We start from the raw sequence: 20,287 nt of genomic DNA on the forward strand, positions 1-20,287 counted from the left end.
TAACGTTTGTAAACGTTTGACTTAAATTGCTAAAAAGGTGAAACGCTTAGATTTGTTTCCTAGCGTTTGTAAACGTTAAGCTTATATTTCTAAAAAGGTGAAACGCTTGGATTTGTTTCGTAACGTTTGCAAACGTTTGGCTTAAATTGCTAAAAAGGTGGAAACGCTTGTATTTGTTTCCTAATGTTTGTAAACGTTTGGCTGAAATTGCTAAAAAGGTGAAATGTTTGATTTTGGTTCTTAATGTTTGTAAACGTTTGGCTTAAATTGCTAAAAATGTGAAAAGTTTGGATTTGTTTCGTAACGTTTGTAAGTGTTTGGCCTTAATCTCTAAAAACGGGAAACATTTGAATTTGTTTCGTAGCGTTTGGCTAACATTGCAAAAAAGGTGAAACGTCTGAATTTGTTTCGTAGCGTTTGTAAACGTTTGGTTTAAATTGCTAAAAAGGTGAAATGTTTGGATTTGTTTCGTGCCGTTTGTAAATGCTTAGCATAAATTGCTAAAAAGGTGAAATGTTTGTATTTGTTTCGTAGCGTTTGTAAACGTTTGGTTTAAATTGCTAAAAAGGTGAAACGCTTGGACTTTTTTCGTAACTTTTGTAAATGTTTGGCTTAAATTGCTAAAAAGGTGAAACGCTTGGATTTGTTTCGTTACGTTTGTAAATGTTTTGCTTAAATTGTTAAAAAGGTGAAACGCTTGGTTTTTGTTTCGTAACGTTTGTAAATATTTGGCTTAAATTGCTAAAAATATGAATCGTTTGGATTTGTTTCGTAACGTTTGTAAACGTTTGGCTTAAATCGCTAAAAACGTGAAAGGTTTGGATTTGTTTCGTAACGTTTGTAATCGTTTGGTATAAATCGCTAAAAAAGGGAACCGTTTGGATTTATTTCGTAACGTTTTAAAAGTTTGGCTTGAATCGATAAGGGAAAACGTTTGGATTTGTTTCTCACATTTGTAAACGTTTGGCTTAAATTGCTAAAAAGGTGAAACGCTTGGTTTGGTTTCGTATTTTTTGTAAACATTCGGTTTAAATCGCCAAAAAAGTGAAACGTTTGGATTTGTTTCGTAACGTTTTTAAACGTTTGGCTTAAATTACTAAAAAGGTGAAACGCTTGGATTTGTTTCGTAACATTCTTAACGTGTGTCTTAAATTACTAAAAAGGTGAAATGCTTGGATTTGTTTCGGAACGTTTGTAAACGTTTGGCTTAAATTGCTAAAAATGTGAAACGCTTGGATTTTTCTCGTAACGTTTGTAAACGTTTGGCTTAAATTGCTAAAAAGGTGAAAAGCTTGGATTTGTTTCGTAACGTTTTTAAACGTTTGGCTTAAATTACTTAAAAGGTAAAACTCTTGGATTTGTTTTGGAACGTTTGTAAACGTTTGGCTTAAATTGCTAAATAGGGGAAACGTTTGGATTTGTTTCGTAACGTTTGTAAACTTTTGGCTTAAATCACTAAAACGTTTGGATTTGTTTCGGAACGTTTGTAAACTTTTGGCTTCAATCGCTAAAAAGGTGAAACGTTTGGATTTGTATCGTAACGTTTGTAAGCGTTTAGCATAAATCGCTAAAAAGGTTAAATGTTTGGATGTGTTTGTAACGTTTTAAACGTTCGGCTTAAATCACTAAAATGGGGAAACATTTGGATTTGTTTCGTAACTTTTGTACACGTTTGGCTTAAATTACTAAAAAGGTAAAATGTTTGGTTTTGTTTCGTAACGTTTGTAAACGTTTGGCTTAAATCTCTAAAAAGGTTAAACGTCTGGATTTGTTTCGTACCGTTTGTAAACGTTTAGCTTAAATAGCTTAAAAGGTGAAACATTTCGATTTGTTTCGTAACGTTTGTAACGGTTCGACTTAAATTGCTAAAAAGCTGAAACGTTTGGATTTGTTTTGTAACGTTTGTAAACGTTTGGTTTAAATTGCTAATAAGGTGAAACACTTTGATTTGTTTCGTAATTTTGTATATGTTTGGCTTAAATTGCTAAAAAGGTGAAACACTTTGATTTGTTTTGTAATTTTGTATATGTTTGGTTTAAATTGCTAATAAGGTGAAACACTTTGATTTGTTTCGTAATTTTGTATACGTTCTGCTTAAATTGCTAAAAAGGTGAAACGTTTGAATTTGTTTGGTAACCTTTGTAAACGTTTGGTTTAAATTGCTAATAAGGTGAAACACTTTGATTTGTTTCGTAATTTTGTATATGTTTGGCTTAAATTGCTAAAAAGGAGAAACGCTAGGATTTGTCTCGTAACATTTGTAAACGTTTGTCTTAAATTGCTAAAAAGGGGAAACGTTTGGATTTGTTTCATAGCGTTTATCAACGTTTGGCTTAAATCTCTAAAAAGGGGAAACGTCTGGATTTGTTTCGTACCTTTTGTAAATGTTTGGCTTAAATCTCTTAAAAGGGGAAACGTTTGGATTTGTTTCGTAATGTTTGTAAACGTTTGGCTTAAATCGTTAAAAAGGTGGAAACGCTTGTATTTGTTTCGTAACGTTTGTAAACGTTTGGCTTACATTGATAAAAAGGTGAAATGGTTTGTTTTGTTTCATAACGTTTGTAAACATTTGGCTTAAATTAAAAAGGTGAAATGTTTGGATTTCTTTCGTAACGTTTTAAACGTTTGGTTTAAATCGCTAAAATGGGGAAACATTTTAATTTGTTTCGTAACGTTTGTAAATGTTTGGCGAAAATCGCTAAAAAGGTGAAACCTTTGGATTTGTTTCGTAACGTTTGTAAACGTTTGACTTAAATTGCTAAAAAGGTGAAACGCTTGGATTTGTTTCCTAACGTTTCTAAACGTTTGGCTTAAATTGCTAAAAAGGTGAAATGCTTGGATTTGTTTCGTAACTTTTGTAAACGTTTGGCTTAAATTGCTAATAAGGTGAAACACTTGGTTTTGTTTCGTAACGCATGTAACCGTTTCGCTTAAATCGCTAAAAATGGGAAACGTTTGGATTTGTTTCGTAATGTTATAAACGTTTGATTTTGTTTCGTAACGTTTGTAAACGCTTGTCTTAAATCGCTAAAAAGGTGAAACGCTTGGATTTGTTTCGTAATGTTTGTAAACGTTTGGCTTAAATGGCTAAAAAGGTAAAATGTTTGGATTTGTTTCGTGACGTTTGTAAACTTTTGGCTTAAATTGCCAAAAAGGTGAGACGCTTGGATTTGTTTCGTAACGTTTGTAAACGTTCTGCTTAAATTGCTAAAAGGGTGAAACGTTTGGATTTGCTTGGTAACCTTTGTAAACGTTTGGCTTAAATTTCTAAAAAGGTGAAACACTTTGATTTGTTTCGTAACGTTTGTAAACGTTTGGCTTAAATCGCTTAAAAGGTGAAACGTTTGGATTTGTTTCGTAACGTTTGTAAACGTTGGGCATAAATTGCTAAAAAGGTGAAAACACTTGTATTTGTTTCGTAACGTTTGTAAACGTTTGCCTGAAATTGCTAAAAAGGTGAAATGCTGTGTTTTGTTTCATAACATTTGTAAACGTTCAGCTTAAATTGCTAAAAAGGTGAAACACTTTGATTTGTTTCGTAACGTTTGTAAATGTTTGGCTTAAATTGCTAAAAAGGAGAAATGCTAGGATTTGTTTTGTAAACGTTTGTAAACGTTTGGCTTAAATTGCTAAAAATGGGAAACGTTTAAATTTGTTTCGTAACGTTTGTAAACATTTGGCTTAAATCGCTAAAAAGGTTAAACGCTTGGATTTGTTTCGTAGAATTTGTAAATGTTTGGCTTAAATTGCTAAAAGGTAAAACTCTTGAATTTGTTTCGTAATTTTTGTAAACATTTGGCTTAAATTGCTAAAAAGGTGAAACGCTTGGATTTTTTTCGTAGTGTTTGTAAACGTTTGGCTTACATTGATAAAAAGGTGAAATGTTTGGATTTGTTTCGTAGCATATGTAAACATTTGGCTTAAATCGCTCAAAAGGTGAAATGTTTGGTTTTGTTTCGTGCCGTTTGTAAATGTTTGGCTTAAATTACTAAAAAGGTGAAATGCTTGGATTTGTTTAGGAACGTTTTTAAACGTTTGGCTTAAATTGCTAAAAAGGAGAAACGCTTGAATTTTTTTCGTAACATTTGTAAACGTTTGGCTTAAATTGCTAAAAAGGTGAAAAGCTTGGATTTGTTTCGTAACGTTTTTAAACGTGTGGCTTAAATTACTTAAAAGGTAAAACTCTTGGATTTGTTTCGGAACGTTTGTAAACGTTTGGCTTAAAATGCTAAAAAGGGGAAACATTTGGATTTATTTCGTAACATTTGTAAACGTTTGGCTTCAATCGCTAAAAAGGCGAAACATTTGGATTTGTATCGTAACATTTGTAAGCGTTTAGCATAAATCGCTAAAAAGGTTTAATGTTTGGATGTGTTTGTAACGTTTTAAACGTTCGGCTTAAATCACTAAAATGGGGAAACATTTAGATTTGTTTCGTAACGTTTGGCATAAATTACTAAAAAGGTAAAATGTTTGGTTTTGTTTCGTAACGTTTGTAAACGTTTGGCTTAAATCTCAAAAAAGGTGAAACGTCTGCATTTGTTTCGTACCGTTTGTAAACATTTGGCTTAAATAGCTTAAAAGGTGAAACGTTCGGATTTGTTTCGTAACGTTTGTAAACGTTTGGCTTAAATTGCTAAAAAGGCGAAATGCTTGGATTTGTTTTGTAACGTTTGTAAACGTTTGGCTAAAACTCCTAAAAATGTGAAATGCTCGGATTTGTTTCGGAACGTTTGTAAACTTTCGGCTTAAATCGCTAAAAAGGTGAAACGTTTGGATTTTTTTCGTAACGTTTGTAAACGTTTGGCTTCAATCGCTAAAAAGGTGAAACGTTTAGATTTATTTCGTAACGTTTGTAAACGTTTGGCATAAATCGCTTAAAAGGTTAAATGTTTGGATGTGTTTGTAACGTTTTGAACATTTGGCGTAAATCACTAAAATGGGGAAACATTTGGATTTGTTTCGTAACATTTGTAAACGTTTGGCTTAAATTGCTAAAAAGGTAAAATGTTTGGTTTTGTTTCGTAACGTTTGTACACGTTCGGCTTAAATCGCTAAAAAGGTGAAACAGTTAGATTTGTTTAGTAACGTTTGTAAACGTTTGGCTTAAATTGCTAAAAAGGTGAAACGCTTGGATTTGTTTCGTAACATTTTGAAACGTTTGGCTTAAATTACTAAAAAGGTGAAATGCTTGGATTTGTTTCGAAACGTTTGTAAACGTTTGGCTTAAATTGCTAAAAAGGTGAAACTCTTGGATTTTTTTCGTAACGTTTGTAAACGTTTGGCTTAAATTGCTAAAAAGGTGAAAAGCTTGGATTTGTTTCGTAACGTTTTTAAACGTTTGGCTTAAATTACTTAAAAGGTAAAACTCTTGGATTTGTTTCGGAACGTTTGTAAACGTTTTTCTTAAATTGCTAAAAAGGGGAAACGTTTGGATTTGTTTCGTAACGTTTGTAAACGTTTGGCTTAAATCGCTAAAAAGGTGAAACGTTTGGATTTGTTTCGGAACGTTTGTAAACTTTTTGCTTCAATCGCTAAAAAGGTGAAACGTTTGGATTTGTATCGTAACGTTTGTAAGCGTTTAGCATAAATCGCTAAAAAGGTTAAATGTTTGGATGTGCTTGTAACGTTTTAAACGTTCGGCTTATATCACTAAAATGGGGAAACATTTGGATTTGTTTTGAAACGTTTGTAAACTTTTGGCTTAAATTGCTAAAAAGGTGAAACATTTGGATTTGTTTCATAGCGTTTATAAACGTTTGGCTTAAATCTCTAAAAAAGTTAAACGTCTGGATTTGTTTCGTACAGTTTGTAAACGTTTGGCTTAAATAGCTTAAAAGGTGAAACGTTTGGATTTGTTTCGTAATGTTTGTAAACGTTTGGCTTAACTTGTTAAAAAGGTTAAAACGCTTGTATTTGTTTTCTAACGTTTGTAAGCGTTTGGCTGAAATTGCTAAAAAGGTGAAATGCTTAGTTTTTTTCATAACGTTTGTAAACGTTTGGCTTAAATTGCTAAAAAGGTGAAACACTTTGATTTGTTTTGTAACGTTTGTATATGTTTGGCTTATATTGCTAAAAAGGAGAAACGCTAGGATTTTTTTGTAACGTTTGTAAACGTTTGGCTTAAATTGCTAAGGGGAAACTTTTAAATTTGTTTCGGAACGTTTGTAACGTTTGGCTTAAATTGCTAAAAAGGTGAAACGCTTGGATTTGTTTCGTAACGTTTGTAAACGTTTGGCTTAAATTGGTAGAAATGTGAAACGCTTGGTTTTGTTTCGTAACATTTGTTACAATTTTGCCTTAAATCTCTAACAATGTGAAACGTTTGGATTTTTTTCCTTAACGTATTAAAAGTCTGGTTTTGTTTCGTAACGTTTGTAATCGTTTGGCTTAAATCGTTAAAAAGGTGGAACGTTTGGAATTGTTTTGTACCGTTTGTAAACGTTTGGCTTAAAGTGCTAAAAGGCAAAACGTTTGGAATTGTTTCGTAACGTTTGTAAATGTTTGGCTTAAATTGCTAAAAAGGTGAAAAGCTTGGATTTGTTTCGTAACGTTTTTAAACGTTTGGCTTAAATTACTTAAAAGGTAAAACTCTTGGATTTGTTTCGGAACGTTTGTAAACGTTTTGCTTAAATTGCTAAAAAGGGGAAACGTTTGGATTTGTTTCGTAACGTTTGTAAACGTTTGGCTTAAATCGCTAAAAAGGTGAAACGTTTGGATTTGTTTCGGAACGTTTGTAAACTTTTTTCTTCAATCGCTAAAAAGGTGAAACGTTTGGATTTGTATCGTAACGTTTGTAAGCGTTTAGCATAAATCGCTAAAAAGGTTAAATGTTTGGATGTGCTTGTAACGTTTTAAACGTTCGGCTTATATCACTAAAATGGGAAAACATTTGGATTTGTTTTGAAACGTTTGTAAACTTTAGGCTTAAATTGCTAAAAAGGTGAAACATTTGGATTTGTTTCATAGCGTTTATAAACGTTTGGCTTAAATCTCTAAAAAAGTTAAACGTTTGGTTTTGTTTCGTACAGTTTGTAAACGTTTGGCTTAAATAGCTTAAAAGGTGAAACGTTTTGATTTGTTTCGTAATGTTTGTGGACGTTTGGCTTAAATTGTTAAAAAGGTGAAAACGCTTGTATTTGTTTTATAACGTTTGTAAGCGTTTGGCTGAAATTGCTAAAAAGGTGAAATGCTTGGTTTTTTTCATAACGTTTGTAAACATTTGGCTTAAATTGCTAAAAAGGTGAAACACTTTGATTTGTTTTGTAACGTTTGTATATGATTGGCTTATATTGCTAAAAAGGAGAAACGCTAGGATTTTTTTGTAACGTTTGTAAACGTTTGGCTTAAATTGCTAAGGGGAAACTTTTAAATTTGTTTCGGAACGTTTGTAAAGTTTGGCTTAAATTGCTAAAAAGGTGAAACGCTTGGATTTGTTTCGTAACGTTTGTAAACGTTTGGCTTAAATTGGTAGAAAGGTGAAACGCTTGGTTTTGTTTCGTAACATTTGTTACAATTTTGCCTTAAATCTCTAACAATGTGAAACGTTTGGATTTTTTTCCGTAACGTATTAAAAGTCTGGTTTTGTTTCGTAACGTTTGTAAACGTTTGGCTTAAATAGCTAAAAAGGTGGAACGTTTGGATTTGTTTTGTACCGTTTGTAAACGTTTGGCTTAAAGTGCTAAAAAGGCAAAACGTTTGGAATTGTTTCGTAACGTTTGTAAATGTTTGGCTTAAATCTCTAAAAAGGAGAAACGTTTGGATTTGTTTCGTAACGTTTGTAAATGTATGGCATAAATTGCTAAAAAGGTTCAACATTTGAATTTGTTTTGGAACGTTTGTAAATGTTTGGCTTAAAACGTTAAAAAGGTGAAACGTTTGGATTTGTTTCGTAACGTTAGTAAACGTTTGGCCTAAATCGCTAAAAAGGTGAAACGTTTGGATTTGTTTCATAATGTTTGTAAAGGCTTGGCTTAAATCGCTAAAAAGGTGAAACGTTTGGTTTAAATCGCTAAAATGGGGAAACATTTTAATTTGTTTCGTAATGTTTGTAAATGTTTGGCGAAAATCGCTAAAAAGGTGAAACGTTTGGATTTGTTACGTAATGTTTGTAAACGTTTAAATTGCTAAAAAGGTGAAACGCTTGGATTTGTTTCCTAACGTTTCTAAACGTTTGGCTTAAATTGCTGAAAAGGTGAAATGCTTGGATTTGTTTCGTAACTTTTGTAAACGTTTGGCTTAAATTGCTAATAAGGTGAAACGTTTGGTTTTGTTTCGTAACGCATGTAACCGTTTCGCTTAAATCGCTAAAAATGTGAAACTTTTGGATTTGTTTCGTAATGTTATAAACGTTTGATTTTGTTTCGTAACGTTTGTAAACGTTTGTCTTAAATCGCTAAAAAGGTGAAACGCTTGGATTTGTTTCGTAATGTTTGTAAACGTTTGGCTTAAATGGCTAAAAAGGTAAAACGTTTGGATTTGTTTCGTGACGTTTGTAAACTTTTGGCTTAAATTGCCAAAAAGGTGAGACGCTTGGATTTGTTTCGTAACGTTTGTAAACGTTCTGCTTAAATTGCTAAAAGGGTGAAACGTTTGAATTTGCTTGGTAACCTTTGTAAACGTTTGGCTTAAATTTCTAAAAAGGTGAAACACTTTGATTTGTTTCGTAACGTTTGTAAACGTTTGGCTTAAATCGCTTAAAAGGTGAAACGTTTGGATTTGTTTCGTAACGTTTGTAAACGTTGGGCATAAATTGCTAAAAAGGTGAAAACACTTGTATTTGTTTCGTAACGTTTGTAAACGTTTGCCTGAAATTGCTAAAAAGGTGAAATGCTTGGTTTTGTTTCATAACATTTGTAAACGTTCAGCTTAAACTGCTAAAAAGGTGAAACACTTTGATTTGTTTCGTAACGGTTGTAAATGTTTGGCTTAAATTGCTAAAAAGGAGAAATGCTAGGATTTGTTTTGTAAACGTTTGTAAACGTTTGGCTTAAATTGCTAAAAAGGGGAAACGTTTAAATTTGTTTCGTAACGTTTGTAAACATTTGGCTTAAATCGCTGAAAAGGTTAAACGCTTGGATTTGTTTCGTAGAATTTGTAAATGTTTGGCTTAAATTGCTAAAAGGTAAAACTCTTGAATTTGTTTCGTAATTTTTGTAAACATTTGGCTTAAATTGCTAAAAAGGTGAAACGCTTGGATTTTTTTCGTAGTGTTTGTAAACGTTTGGCTTACATTGATAAAAAGGTGAAATGTTTGGATTTGTTTCGTAGCATATGTAAACATTTGACTTAAATCGCTCAAAAGGTGAAATGTTTGGTTTTGTTTTGTGCCGTTTGTAAATGTTTGGCTTAAATTACTAAAAAGGTGAAATGCTTGGATTTGTTTAGGAACCTTTTTAAACGTTTGGCTTAAATTGCTAAAAAGGAGAAACGCTTGAATTTTTTTCGTAACGTTTGTAAACGTTTGGCTTAAATTGCTAAAAAGGTGAAAAGCTTGGATTTGTTTCGTAACGTTTTTAAACGTGTGGCTTAAATTACTTAAAAGGTAAAACTCTTGGATTTGTTTCGGAACGTTTGTAAACGTTTGGCTTAAATGTCTAAAAAGGGGAAACATTTGGATTTATTTCGTAACATTTGTAAACGTTTGGCTTCAATCGCTAAAAAGGCAAAACATTTGGATTCGTATCGTAACATTTGTAAGCGTTTAGCATAAATCGCTAAAAAAGTTTAATGTTTGGATGTGTTTGTAACGTTTTAAACGTTCGGCTTAAATCACTAAAATGGGGAAACATTTTGATTTGTTTCGTAACGTTTGGCATAAATTACTAAAAAGGTAAAATGTTTGGTTTTGTTTCGTAACGTTTGTAAACGTTTGGCTTAAATCTCAAAAAAGGTGAAACGTCTGCATTTGTTTCGTACCCTTTGTAAACATTTGGCTTAAATAGCTTAAAAGGTGAAACGTTCGGATTTGTTTCGTAACGTTTGTAAACGTTTGGCTTAAATTGCTAAAAAGGCGAAATGCTTGGATTTTTTTTGTAACGCTTGTAAACGTTTGGCTAAAACTCCTAAAAATGTGAAATGCTTGGATTTGTTTCGGAACGTTTGTAAACTTTCGGCTTAAATCGCTAAAAAGGTGAAACGTTTGGATTTTTTCGTAACCTTTGTAAACGTTTGGCTTCAATCGCTAAAAAGGTGAAACGTTTAGATTTATTTCGTAACGTTTGTAAACGTTTGGCATAAATCGCTTAAAAGGTTAAATGTTTGGATGTGTTTGTAACGTTTTGAACATTTGGCGTAAATCACTAAAATGGGGAAACATTTGGATTTGTTTCGTAACATTTGTAAACGTTTGGCTTAAATTGCTAAAAAGGTAAAATGGTTGGTTTTGTTTCGTAACGTTTGTAAACGTTCGGCTTAAATCGCTAAAAAGGTGAAACAGTTAGATTTGTTTAGTAACGTTTGTAAACGTTTGGCTTAAATTGCTAAAAAGGTGAAACGCTTGGATTTGTTTCGTAACATTTTTAAACGTTTGGCTTAAATTACTAAAAAGGTGAAACGGTTGGATTTGTTTCGTAACGTTTGTAAACGTTTGGCTTAAATTGCTAAAAAGGTGAAAAGCTTGGATTTGTTTCGTAACGTTTTTAAACGTGTGGCTTAAATTTCTTAAAAGGTAAAAATCTTGGATTTGTTTCGGAACGTTTTTAAACGTTTGTCTTAAATTGCTAAAAAGGGGAAACATTTGGATTTATTTCGTAACATTTGTAAACGTTTGGCTTCAATCGCTAAAAAGGCGAAACATTTGGATTTGTATCGTAACATTTGTAAGCGTTTAGCATAAATCGCTAAAAAGGTGAAATGCTTGGATTTGTTTCGAAACGTTTGTAAACGTTTGGCTTAAATTGCTAAAAAGGTGAAACTCTTGGATTTTTTTCGTAACGTTTGTAAACGTTTGGCTTAAATTGCTAAAAAGGTGAAAAGCTTGGATTTGTTTCGTAACATTTTTAAACGTTTGGCTTAAATTACTTAAAAGGTAAAACTCTTGGATTTGTTTCGGAACGTTTGTAAACGTTTTGCTTAAATCGCTAAAAAGGGGAAACGTTTGGATTTGTTTCGTAACGTTTGTAAACGTTTGGCTTAAATCGCTAAAAAGGTGAAACGTTTGTATTTGTTTCGGAACGTTTGTAAACTTTTTGCTTCAATCGCTAAAAAGGTGAAACGTTTGGATTTGTATCGTAACGTTTGTAAGCGTTTAGCATAAATCGCTAAAAAGGTTAAATGTTTGGATGTGCTTGTAACGTTTTAAACGTTCGGCTTATATCACTAAAATGGGGAAACATTTGGATTTGTTTTGAAACGTTTGTAAACTTTTGGCTTAAATTGCTAAAAAGGTGAAACATTTGGATTTGTTTCATAGCGTTTATAAACGTTTGGCTTAAATCTCTAAAAAAGTTAAACGTCTGGATTTGTTTCGTACAGTTTGTAAACGTTTGGCTTAAATAGCTTAAAAGGTGAAACGTTTGGATTTGTTTCGTAATGTTTGTAAACGTTTGGCTTAAATTGTTAAAAAGGTGAAAACGCTTGTATTTGTTTTATAACGTTTGTAAGCGTTTGGCTGAAATTGCTAAAAAGGTGAAATGCTTGGTTTTTTTCATAACGTTTGTAAACGTTTGGCTTAAATTGCTAAAAAGGTGAAACACTTTGATTTGTTTTGTAACGTTTGTATATGTTTGGCTTATATTGCTAAAAAGGAGAAACGCTAGGATTTTTTTGTAACGTTTGTAAACGTTTGGCTTAAATTGCTAAGGGGAAACTTTTAAATTTGTTTCGGAACGTTTGTAACGTTTGGCTTAAATTGCTAAAAAGATGAAACGCTTGGATTTGTTTCCTAACGTTTGTAAACGTTTGGCTTAAATTTGTAGAAAGGTGAAACGCTTGGTTTTGTTTCGTAACATTTGTTACAATTTTGCCTTAAATCTCTAACAATGTGAAACGTTTGGATTTTTTTCCGTAACGTATTAAAAGTCTGGTTTTGTTTCGTCACGTTTGTAAACGTTTGGCTTAAATCGCTAAAAAGGTGGAACGTTTGGATTTGTTTTGTACCATTTGTAAACGTTTGGCTTAAAGTGCTAAAAAGGCAAAACGTTTGGAATTGTTTCGTAACGTTTGTAAATGTTTGGCTTAAATCGCTAAAAAGGAGAAACGTTTGGATTTGTTTCGTAACGTTTGTAAATGTATGGCATAAATTGCTAAAAAGGTTCAACGTTTTAATTTGTTTTGGAACGTTTGTAAATGTTTGGCTTAAAACGTTAAAAAGGTGAAACGTTTGGATTTGTTTCGTAACGTTAGTAAACGTTTGGCCTAAATCGCTAAAAAGGTGAAACGTTTGGATTTGTTTCATAATGTTTGTAAAGGCTTGGCTTAAATTGCTAAAAAGGTGAAACACTTTCATTTGTTTTGTAACGTTTGTATATGTTTGGCTTATATTGCTAAAAAGGAGAAACGCTAGGATTTATTTTGTAACGTTTGTAAACGTTTGGCTTAAATTGCTAAGGGGAAACTTTTAAATTTTTTTCGTAACGTTTGTAAACGTTTGGCTTAAATCGCTAAAAAGGTGGAACGCTTGGAATTATTTCGTAGGGTTTGTAAACGTTTGGCTTAAATTGCTAAAAAGGTGAAACGCTTGGAATTGTTTCGTAGAGTTTATAAACGTTTGGCTTACATTGATAAAAAGGTGCAATGTTTGGATTTGTTTCGTAGCGTATGTAAACATTTGGCTTAAATCGTTCAAAAGGGGAAACATTTGGATTTGTTTCGTACCGTTTGTAAACGTTTGGCTTAAATCGCTAAAAAGGTGAAATGTTAGGATTTGTTTCGTAGCGTTTGTAAACGTTTGGTTTCAATTGCTGAAAAGGTGAAACTCTTGGATTTTTTTCGTAACATTTGTAATCGTTTGGCTTAAATTGCTAAAAAGGTGAAACGCTTGGATTTGTTTCGTTACGTTTGTAAACATTTGGCTTAAATTGTTAAAAAGGTGAAACACTTGGTTTTTGTTTCGTAACGTTTGTAAACGTTTGGCTTAAATTTCAAAAAATGTGAATCGTTTGGATTTTTTTCGAAACGTTAGTAAACGTTTGGCTTAAATCGCTAAAAAGAAAAAACGTTTGGATTTGTTTCGTAACGTTTGTAAACGTTTGCCATAAAACGCTAAAAAGGTGAAAAGGTTAGATTTGTTTCGTAACGTTTGTAAACATTTGGCTTAAATTGCTAAAAAGGTGAAACGCTTGGATTTGTTTCGTAAGGTTTGGCTTAAATTACTAAAAAGGTGAAATGCTTGGATTTGTTTTCGAACGTTTGTAAACGTTTAGCTTAAATTGCTAAAAAGGTGAAACGCTTGGATTTTTTTCAAAACGTTTGTAAACGTTTGGCTTAAAATGCTAAAAATGTGAAACGCTTGGATTTGTTTCGTAACGTTTTTAAACGTTTGGCTTAAATTGCTAAAAAGGGGAAACGGTTGGATTTTGGCTTAATTCGCTAAAAAGGTGAAACGTTTGGATTTGTTTCGGAACGTTTGTAAACTTTTGGCTTCAATCGCTAAAAAGGTGAAACGTTTGGATTTGTTTCGTAACGTTTGTAAGCGTTTAGCATGAATCGCTAAAAAGTTTAAATGTTTGGATGTGTTTGTAACGTTTTAAACGTTTTGCTTAAATCACTAAAATGGGGAAACATTAGGATTTGTTTCGTAACATTTGTAAACATTTGGCTTAAATTACAAAAAAGGTAAAATGTTTGGTTTTGTTTCGTAACGTTTGTAAACATTCGACTTAAATCGCTAAAAAGGTGAAACAGTTGGATTTGTTTAGTAACGTTTTTAAATGTTTGGCTTAAATTACTAAAAAGGTGAAACGGTTGGATTTGTTTCGTAACGTTTGTAAACGTTTGGCTTAAATTGCTAAAAAGGTGAAAAGCTTGGATTTGTTTCGTAACGTTTTTAAACGTGTGGCTTAAATTACTTAAAAGGTAAAACTCTTGGATTTGTTTCGGAACGTTTGTAAACGTTTGTCTTAAATTGCTAAAAAGGGGAAACATTTGGATTTATTTCGTAACATTTGTAAACGTTTGGCTTCAATCGCTAAAAAGGCGAAACATTTGGATTTGTATCGTAACATTTGTAAGCGTTTAGCATAAATCGCTAAAATGGTTTAATGTTTGGATGTGTTTGTAACGTTTTAAACGTTCGGCTAAATCACTAAAATGGGGAAACATTTAGATTTGTTTCGTAACGTTTGGCATAAATTACTAAAAAGGTAAAATGTTTGGTTTTGTTTCGTAACGTTTGTAAACGTTTGGCTTAAATCTCAAAAAAGGTGAAACGTCTGCATTTGTTTCGTACCGTTTGTAAACATTTGGCTTAAATAGCTTAAAAGGTGAAACGTTCGGATTTGTTTCGTAACGTTTGTAAACGTTTGGCTTAAATTGCTAAAAAGGCGAAATGCTTGGATTTGTTTTGTAACGTTTGTAAACGTTTGGCTAAAACTCCTAAAAATGTGAAATGCTTGGATTTGTTTCGGAACGTTTGTAAACTTTCGGCTTAAATCGCTAAAAAGGTGAAACGTTTGGATTTTTTTCGTAACGTTTGTAAACGTTTGGCTTGAATCTCTAAAAAGGTGAAACGTTTAGATTTATTTTGTAACGTTTGTAAACGTTTGGCATAAATCGCTTAAAAGGTTAAATGTTTGGATGTGTTTGTAACGTTTTGAACATTTGGCGTAAATCACTAAAATGGGGAAACATTTGGATTTGTTTCGTAACATTTGTAAACGTTTGGCTTAAATTGCTAAAAAGGTAAAATGGTTGGTTTTGTTTCGTAACGTTTGTAAACGTTCGGCTTAAATCGCTAAAAAGGTGAAACAGTTAGATTTGTTTAGTAACGTTTGTAAACGTTTGGCTTAAATTGCTAAAAAGGTGAAACGCTTGGATTTGTTTCGCAACATTTTGAAACGTTTGGCTTAAATTACTAAAAGGGTGAAATGCTTGGATTTGTTTCGAAACGTTTGTAAACGTTTGGCTTAAATTGCTAAAAAGGTGAAACTCTTGGATTTTTTCGTAACGTTTGTAAACGTTTGGCTTAAATTGCTAAAAAGGTGAAAAGCTTGAATTTGTTTCGTAACGTTTTTAAACGTTTGGCTTAAATTACTTAAAAGGTAAAACTCTTGGATTTGTTTCAGAACGTTTGTAAACGTTTTGCTTAAATTGCTAAAAAGGGGAAACGTTTGGATTTGTTTCGTAACGTTTGTAAACGTTTGGCTTAAATCGCTAAAAAGGTGAAACGTTTGGATTTGTTTCGGAACGTTTGTAAACTTTTTGCTTCAATCGCTAAAAAGGTGAAACGTTTGGATTTGTATCGTAACGTTTGTAAGCGTTTAGCATAAATCGCTAAAAAGGTTAAATGTTTGGATGTGCTTGTAACGTTTTAAACGTTCGGCTTATATCACTAAAATGGGGAAACATTTGGATTTGTTTTGAAACGTTTGTAAACTTTTGGCTTAAATTGCTAAAAAGGTGAAACATTTGGATTCATTTCATAGCGTTTATAAACGTTTGGCTTAAATCTCTAAAAAAGTTAAACGTCTGGATTTGTTTCGTACAGTTTGTAAGCGTTTGGCTTAAATAGCTTAAAAGGTGAAACGTTTGGATTTGTTTCGTAATGTTTGTAAACGTTTGGCTTAAATTATTAAAAAGGTGAAAACGCTTGTATTTGTTTTATAACGTTTGTAAGCGTTTGGCTGAAATTGCTAAAAAGGTGAAATGCTTGGTTTTTTTCATAACGTTTGTAAACGTTTGGCTTAAATTGCTAAAAAGGTGAAACACTTTGATTTGTTTTGTAACGTTTGTATATGTTTGGCTTATATTGCTAAAAAGGAGAAACGCTAGGATGTTTTTGTAACGTTTGTAAACGTTTGGCTTAAATTGCTAAGGGGAAACTTTTAAATTTGTTTCGGAACGTTTGTAACGTTTGGCTTAAATTGTTAAAAAGGTGAAACGCTTGGATTTGTTTCGTAACGTTTGTAAACGTTTGGCTTAAATTGGTAGAAAGGTGAAACGCTTGGTTTTGTTTCGTAACATTTGTTACAATTTTGCCTTAAATCTCTAACAATGTGAAACGTTTGGATTTTTTTCCATAACGTATTAAAAGTCTGGTTTTGTTTCGTAACGTTTGTAAACGTTTGGCTTAAATCGCTAAAAAGGTGGAACGTTTGGATTTGTTTTGTACCGTTTGTAAACGTTTGGCTTAAAGTGCTAAAAAGGCAAAACGTTTGGAATTGTTTCGTAACGTTTGTAAATGTTTGGCTTAAATCGCTAAAAAGGAGAAACGTTTGGATTTGTTTCGTAACGTTTGTAAATGTATGGCATAAATTGCTAAAAAGGTTCAACGTTTGAATTTGTTTTGGAACGTTTGTAAATGTTTGGCTTAAAACGTTAAAAAGGTGAAACATTTGGATTTGTTTCGTAACGTTAGTAAACGTTTGGCCTAAATCGCTAAAAAGGTGAAACGTTTGGATTTGTTTCATAATGTTTGTAAAGGCTTGGCTTAAATTGCTAAAAAGGTGAAACACTTTCATTTGTTTTGTAACGTTTGTATATGTTTGGCTTATATTGCTAAAAAGGAGAAACGCTAGGATTTATTTTGTAACGTTTGTAAACGTTTGGCTTAAATTGCTAAGGGGAAACTTTTAAATTTGTTTCGTAACGTTTGTAAACGTTTGGCTTAAATCGTTAAAAAGGTGAAACGCTTGTATTTGTTTCGTAGGGTTTGTAAACGTTTGGCTTAAATTGCTAAAAAGGTGAAACGCTTGGATTTGTTTCGTAGAGTTTATAAACGTTTGGCTTACATTGATAAAAAGGTGCAATGTTTGGATTTGTTTCGTAGCGTATGTAAACATTTGGCTTAAATCGCTCAAAAGGGGAAACATTTGGATTTGTTTCGTACCGTTTGTAAACGTTTGGCTTAAATGGCTAAAAAGGTGAAATGTTAGGATTTGTTTCGTAGCGTTTGTAAACGTTTGGTTTCAATTGCTGAAAAGGTGAAACTCTTGGATTTTTTTCGTAACATTTGTAATCGTGTGGCTTAAATTGCTAAAAAGGTGAAATGCTTGGATTTGTTTCGTTACGTTTGTAAACATTTGGCTTAAATTGTTTAAAAGGTGAAACGCTTGGATTTGTTTCGTTACGTTTGTAAACATTTGGCTTAAATTGTTAAAGAGGTGAAACGCTTGGATTTGTTTCGTTACGTTTGTAAACATTTGGCTTAAATTGTTAAAAAGGTGAAACACTTGGTTTTTGTTTCGTAACGTTTGTAAACGTTTGGCTTAAATTTCAAAAAATGTGAATCGTTTGGATTTTTTTCGAAACGTTAGTAAACGTTTGGCTTAAATCGCTAAAAAGAAAAAACGTTTGGATTTGTTTCGTAACGTTTGTAAACGTTTGCCATAAAACGCTAAAAAGGTGAAAAGGTTAGATTTGTTTCGTAACGTTTGTAAACATTTGGCTTAAATTGCTAAAAAGGTGAAACGCTTGGATTTGTTTCGTAAGGTTTGGCTTAAATTACTAAAAAGGTGAAATGCTTGGATTTGTTTTCGAACGTTTGTAAACGTTTAGCTTAAATTGCTAAAAAGGTGAAACGCTTGGATTTTTTTCAAAACGTTTGTAAACATTTGGCTTAAAATGCTAAAAAGGTGAAAAGCTTGGATTTGTTTCGTAACGTTTTTAAACGTTTGGCTTAAATTTCTTAAAAGGTATAACTCTTGGATTTGTTTCGGAACGTTTGTAAACGTTTGGCTTAAATTGCTAAAAAGGGGAAACGGTTGGATTTTGGCTTAAATTGCTAAAAAGGTGAAACGTCTGGATTTGTTTCGGAACGTTTGTAAACTTTTGGCTTCAATCGCTAAAAAGGTGAAACGTTTGGATTTGTTTCGTAACGTTTGTACGCGTTTAGCATGAATCGCTAAAAAGTTTAAATGTATGGATGTGTTTGTAACGTACTAAACGTTTGGCTTAAATCACTAAAATGGGGAAACATTAGGATTTGTTTCGTAACATTTGTAAACATTTGGCTTAAATTACAAAAAAGGTAAAATGTTTGGTTTTCTTTCGTAACGTTTGTAAACATTCGACTTAAATCGCTAAAAAGGTGAAACAGTTGGATTTGTTTAGTAACGTTTTTAAATGTTTGGCTTAAATTACTAAAAAGGTGAAACAGTTGGATTTGTTTCGTAACGTTTGTAAACGTTTGGCTTAAATTGCTAAAAAGGTGAAAAGCTTGGATTTGTTTCGTAACGTTTTTAAACGTGTGGCTTAAATTACTTAAAAGGTAAAACTCTTGGATTTGTTTCGGAACGTTTGTAAACGTTTGTCTTAAATTGCTAAAAAGGGGAAACATTTGGATTTATTTCGTAACATTTGTAAACGTTTGGCTTCAATCGCTAAAAAGGCGAAACATTTGGATTTGTATCGTAACATTTGTAAGCGTTTAGCATAAATCGCTAAAATGGTTTAATGTTTGGATGTGTTTGTAACGTTTTAAACGTTCGGCTAAATCACTAAAATGGGGAAACATTTAGATTTGTTTCGTAACGTTTGGCATAAATTACTAAAAAGGTAAAATGTTTGGTTTTGTTTCGTAACGTTTGTAAACGTTTGGCTTAAATCTCAAAAAAGGTGAGACGTCTGCATTTGTTTCGTACCGTTTGTAAACATTTGGCTTAAATAGCTTAAAAGGTGAAACGTTCGGATTTGTTTCGTAACGTTTGTAAACGTTTGGCTTAAATTGCTCAAAAGGCGAAATGCTTGGATTTGTTTTGTAACGTTTGTAAACGTTTGGCTAAAACTCCTAAAAATGTGAAATGCTTGGATTTGTTTCGGAACGTTTGTAAACTTTCGGCTTAAATCGCTAAAAAGGTGAAACGTTTGGATTTTTTTCGTAACGTTTGTAAACGTTTGGCTTGAAACTCTAAAAAGGTGAAACGTTTAGATTTATTTTGTAACGTTTGTAAACGTTTGGCATAAATCGCTTAAAAGGTTAAATGTTTGGATGTGTTTGTAACGTTTTGAACATTTGGCGTAAATCACTAAAATGGGGAAACATTTGGATTTGTTTCGTAACATTTGTAAACGTTTGGCTTAAATTGCTAAAAAGGTAAAATGGTTGGTTTTGTTTCGTAACGTTTGTAAACGTTCGGCTTAAATCGCTAAAAAGGTGAAACAGTTAGATTTGTTTAGTAACGTTTGTAAACGTTTGGCTTAAATTGCTAAAAAGGTGAAACGCTTGGATTTGTTTCGCAACATTTTGAAACGTTTGGCTTAAATTACTAAAAGGGTGAAATGCTTGGATTTGTTTCGAAACGTTTGTAAACGTTTGGCTTAAATTGCTAAAAAGGTGAAACTCTTGGATTTTTTCGTAACGTTTGTAAACGTTTGGCTTAAATTGCTAAAAAGGTGAAAAGCTTGAATTTGTTTCGTAACGTTTTTAAACGTTTGGCTTAAATTACTTAAAAGGTAAAACTCTTGGATTTGTTTCAGAACGTTTGTAAACGTTTTGCTTAAATTGCTAAAAAGGGGAAACGTTTGGATTTGTTTCGTAACGTTTGTAAACGTTTGGCTTAAATCGCTAAAAAGGTGAAACGTTTGGATTTGTTTCGGAACGTTTGTAAACTTTTTGCTTCAATCGCTAAAAAGGTGAAACGTTTGGATTTGTATCGTAACGTTTGTAAGCGTTTAGCATAAATCGCTAAAAAGGTTAAATGTTTTGATGTGCTTGTAACGTTTTAAACGTTCGGCTTATATCACTAAAATGGGGAAACATTTGGATTTGTTTTGAAACGTTTGTAAACTTTTGGCTTAAATTGCTAAAAAGGTGAAACATTTGGATTCATTTCATAGCGTTTATAAACGTTTGGCTTAAATCTCTAAAAAAGTTAAACGTCTGGATTTGTTTCGTACAGTTTGTAAGCGTTTGGCTTAAATAGCTTAAAAGGTGAAACGTTTGGATTTGTTTCGTAATGTTTGTAAACGTTTGGCTTAAATTATTAAAAAGGTGAAAACGCTTGTATTTGTTTTATAACGTTTGTAAGCGTTTGGCTGAAATTGCTAAAAAGGTGAAATGCTTGGTTTTTTTCATAACGTTTGTAAACGTTTGGCTTAAATTGCTAAAAAGGTGAAACACTTTGATTTGTTTTGTAACGTTTGTATATGTTTGGCTTATATTGCTAAAAAGGAGAAACGCTAGGATTTT

Source organism: Mercurialis annua, linkage group LG1-X (assembly GCF_937616625.2).
Source record: "Mercurialis annua linkage group LG1-X, ddMerAnnu1.2, whole genome shotgun sequence".
NCBI classification, from domain to species: domain Eukaryota; kingdom Viridiplantae; phylum Streptophyta; class Magnoliopsida; order Malpighiales; family Euphorbiaceae; genus Mercurialis; species Mercurialis annua.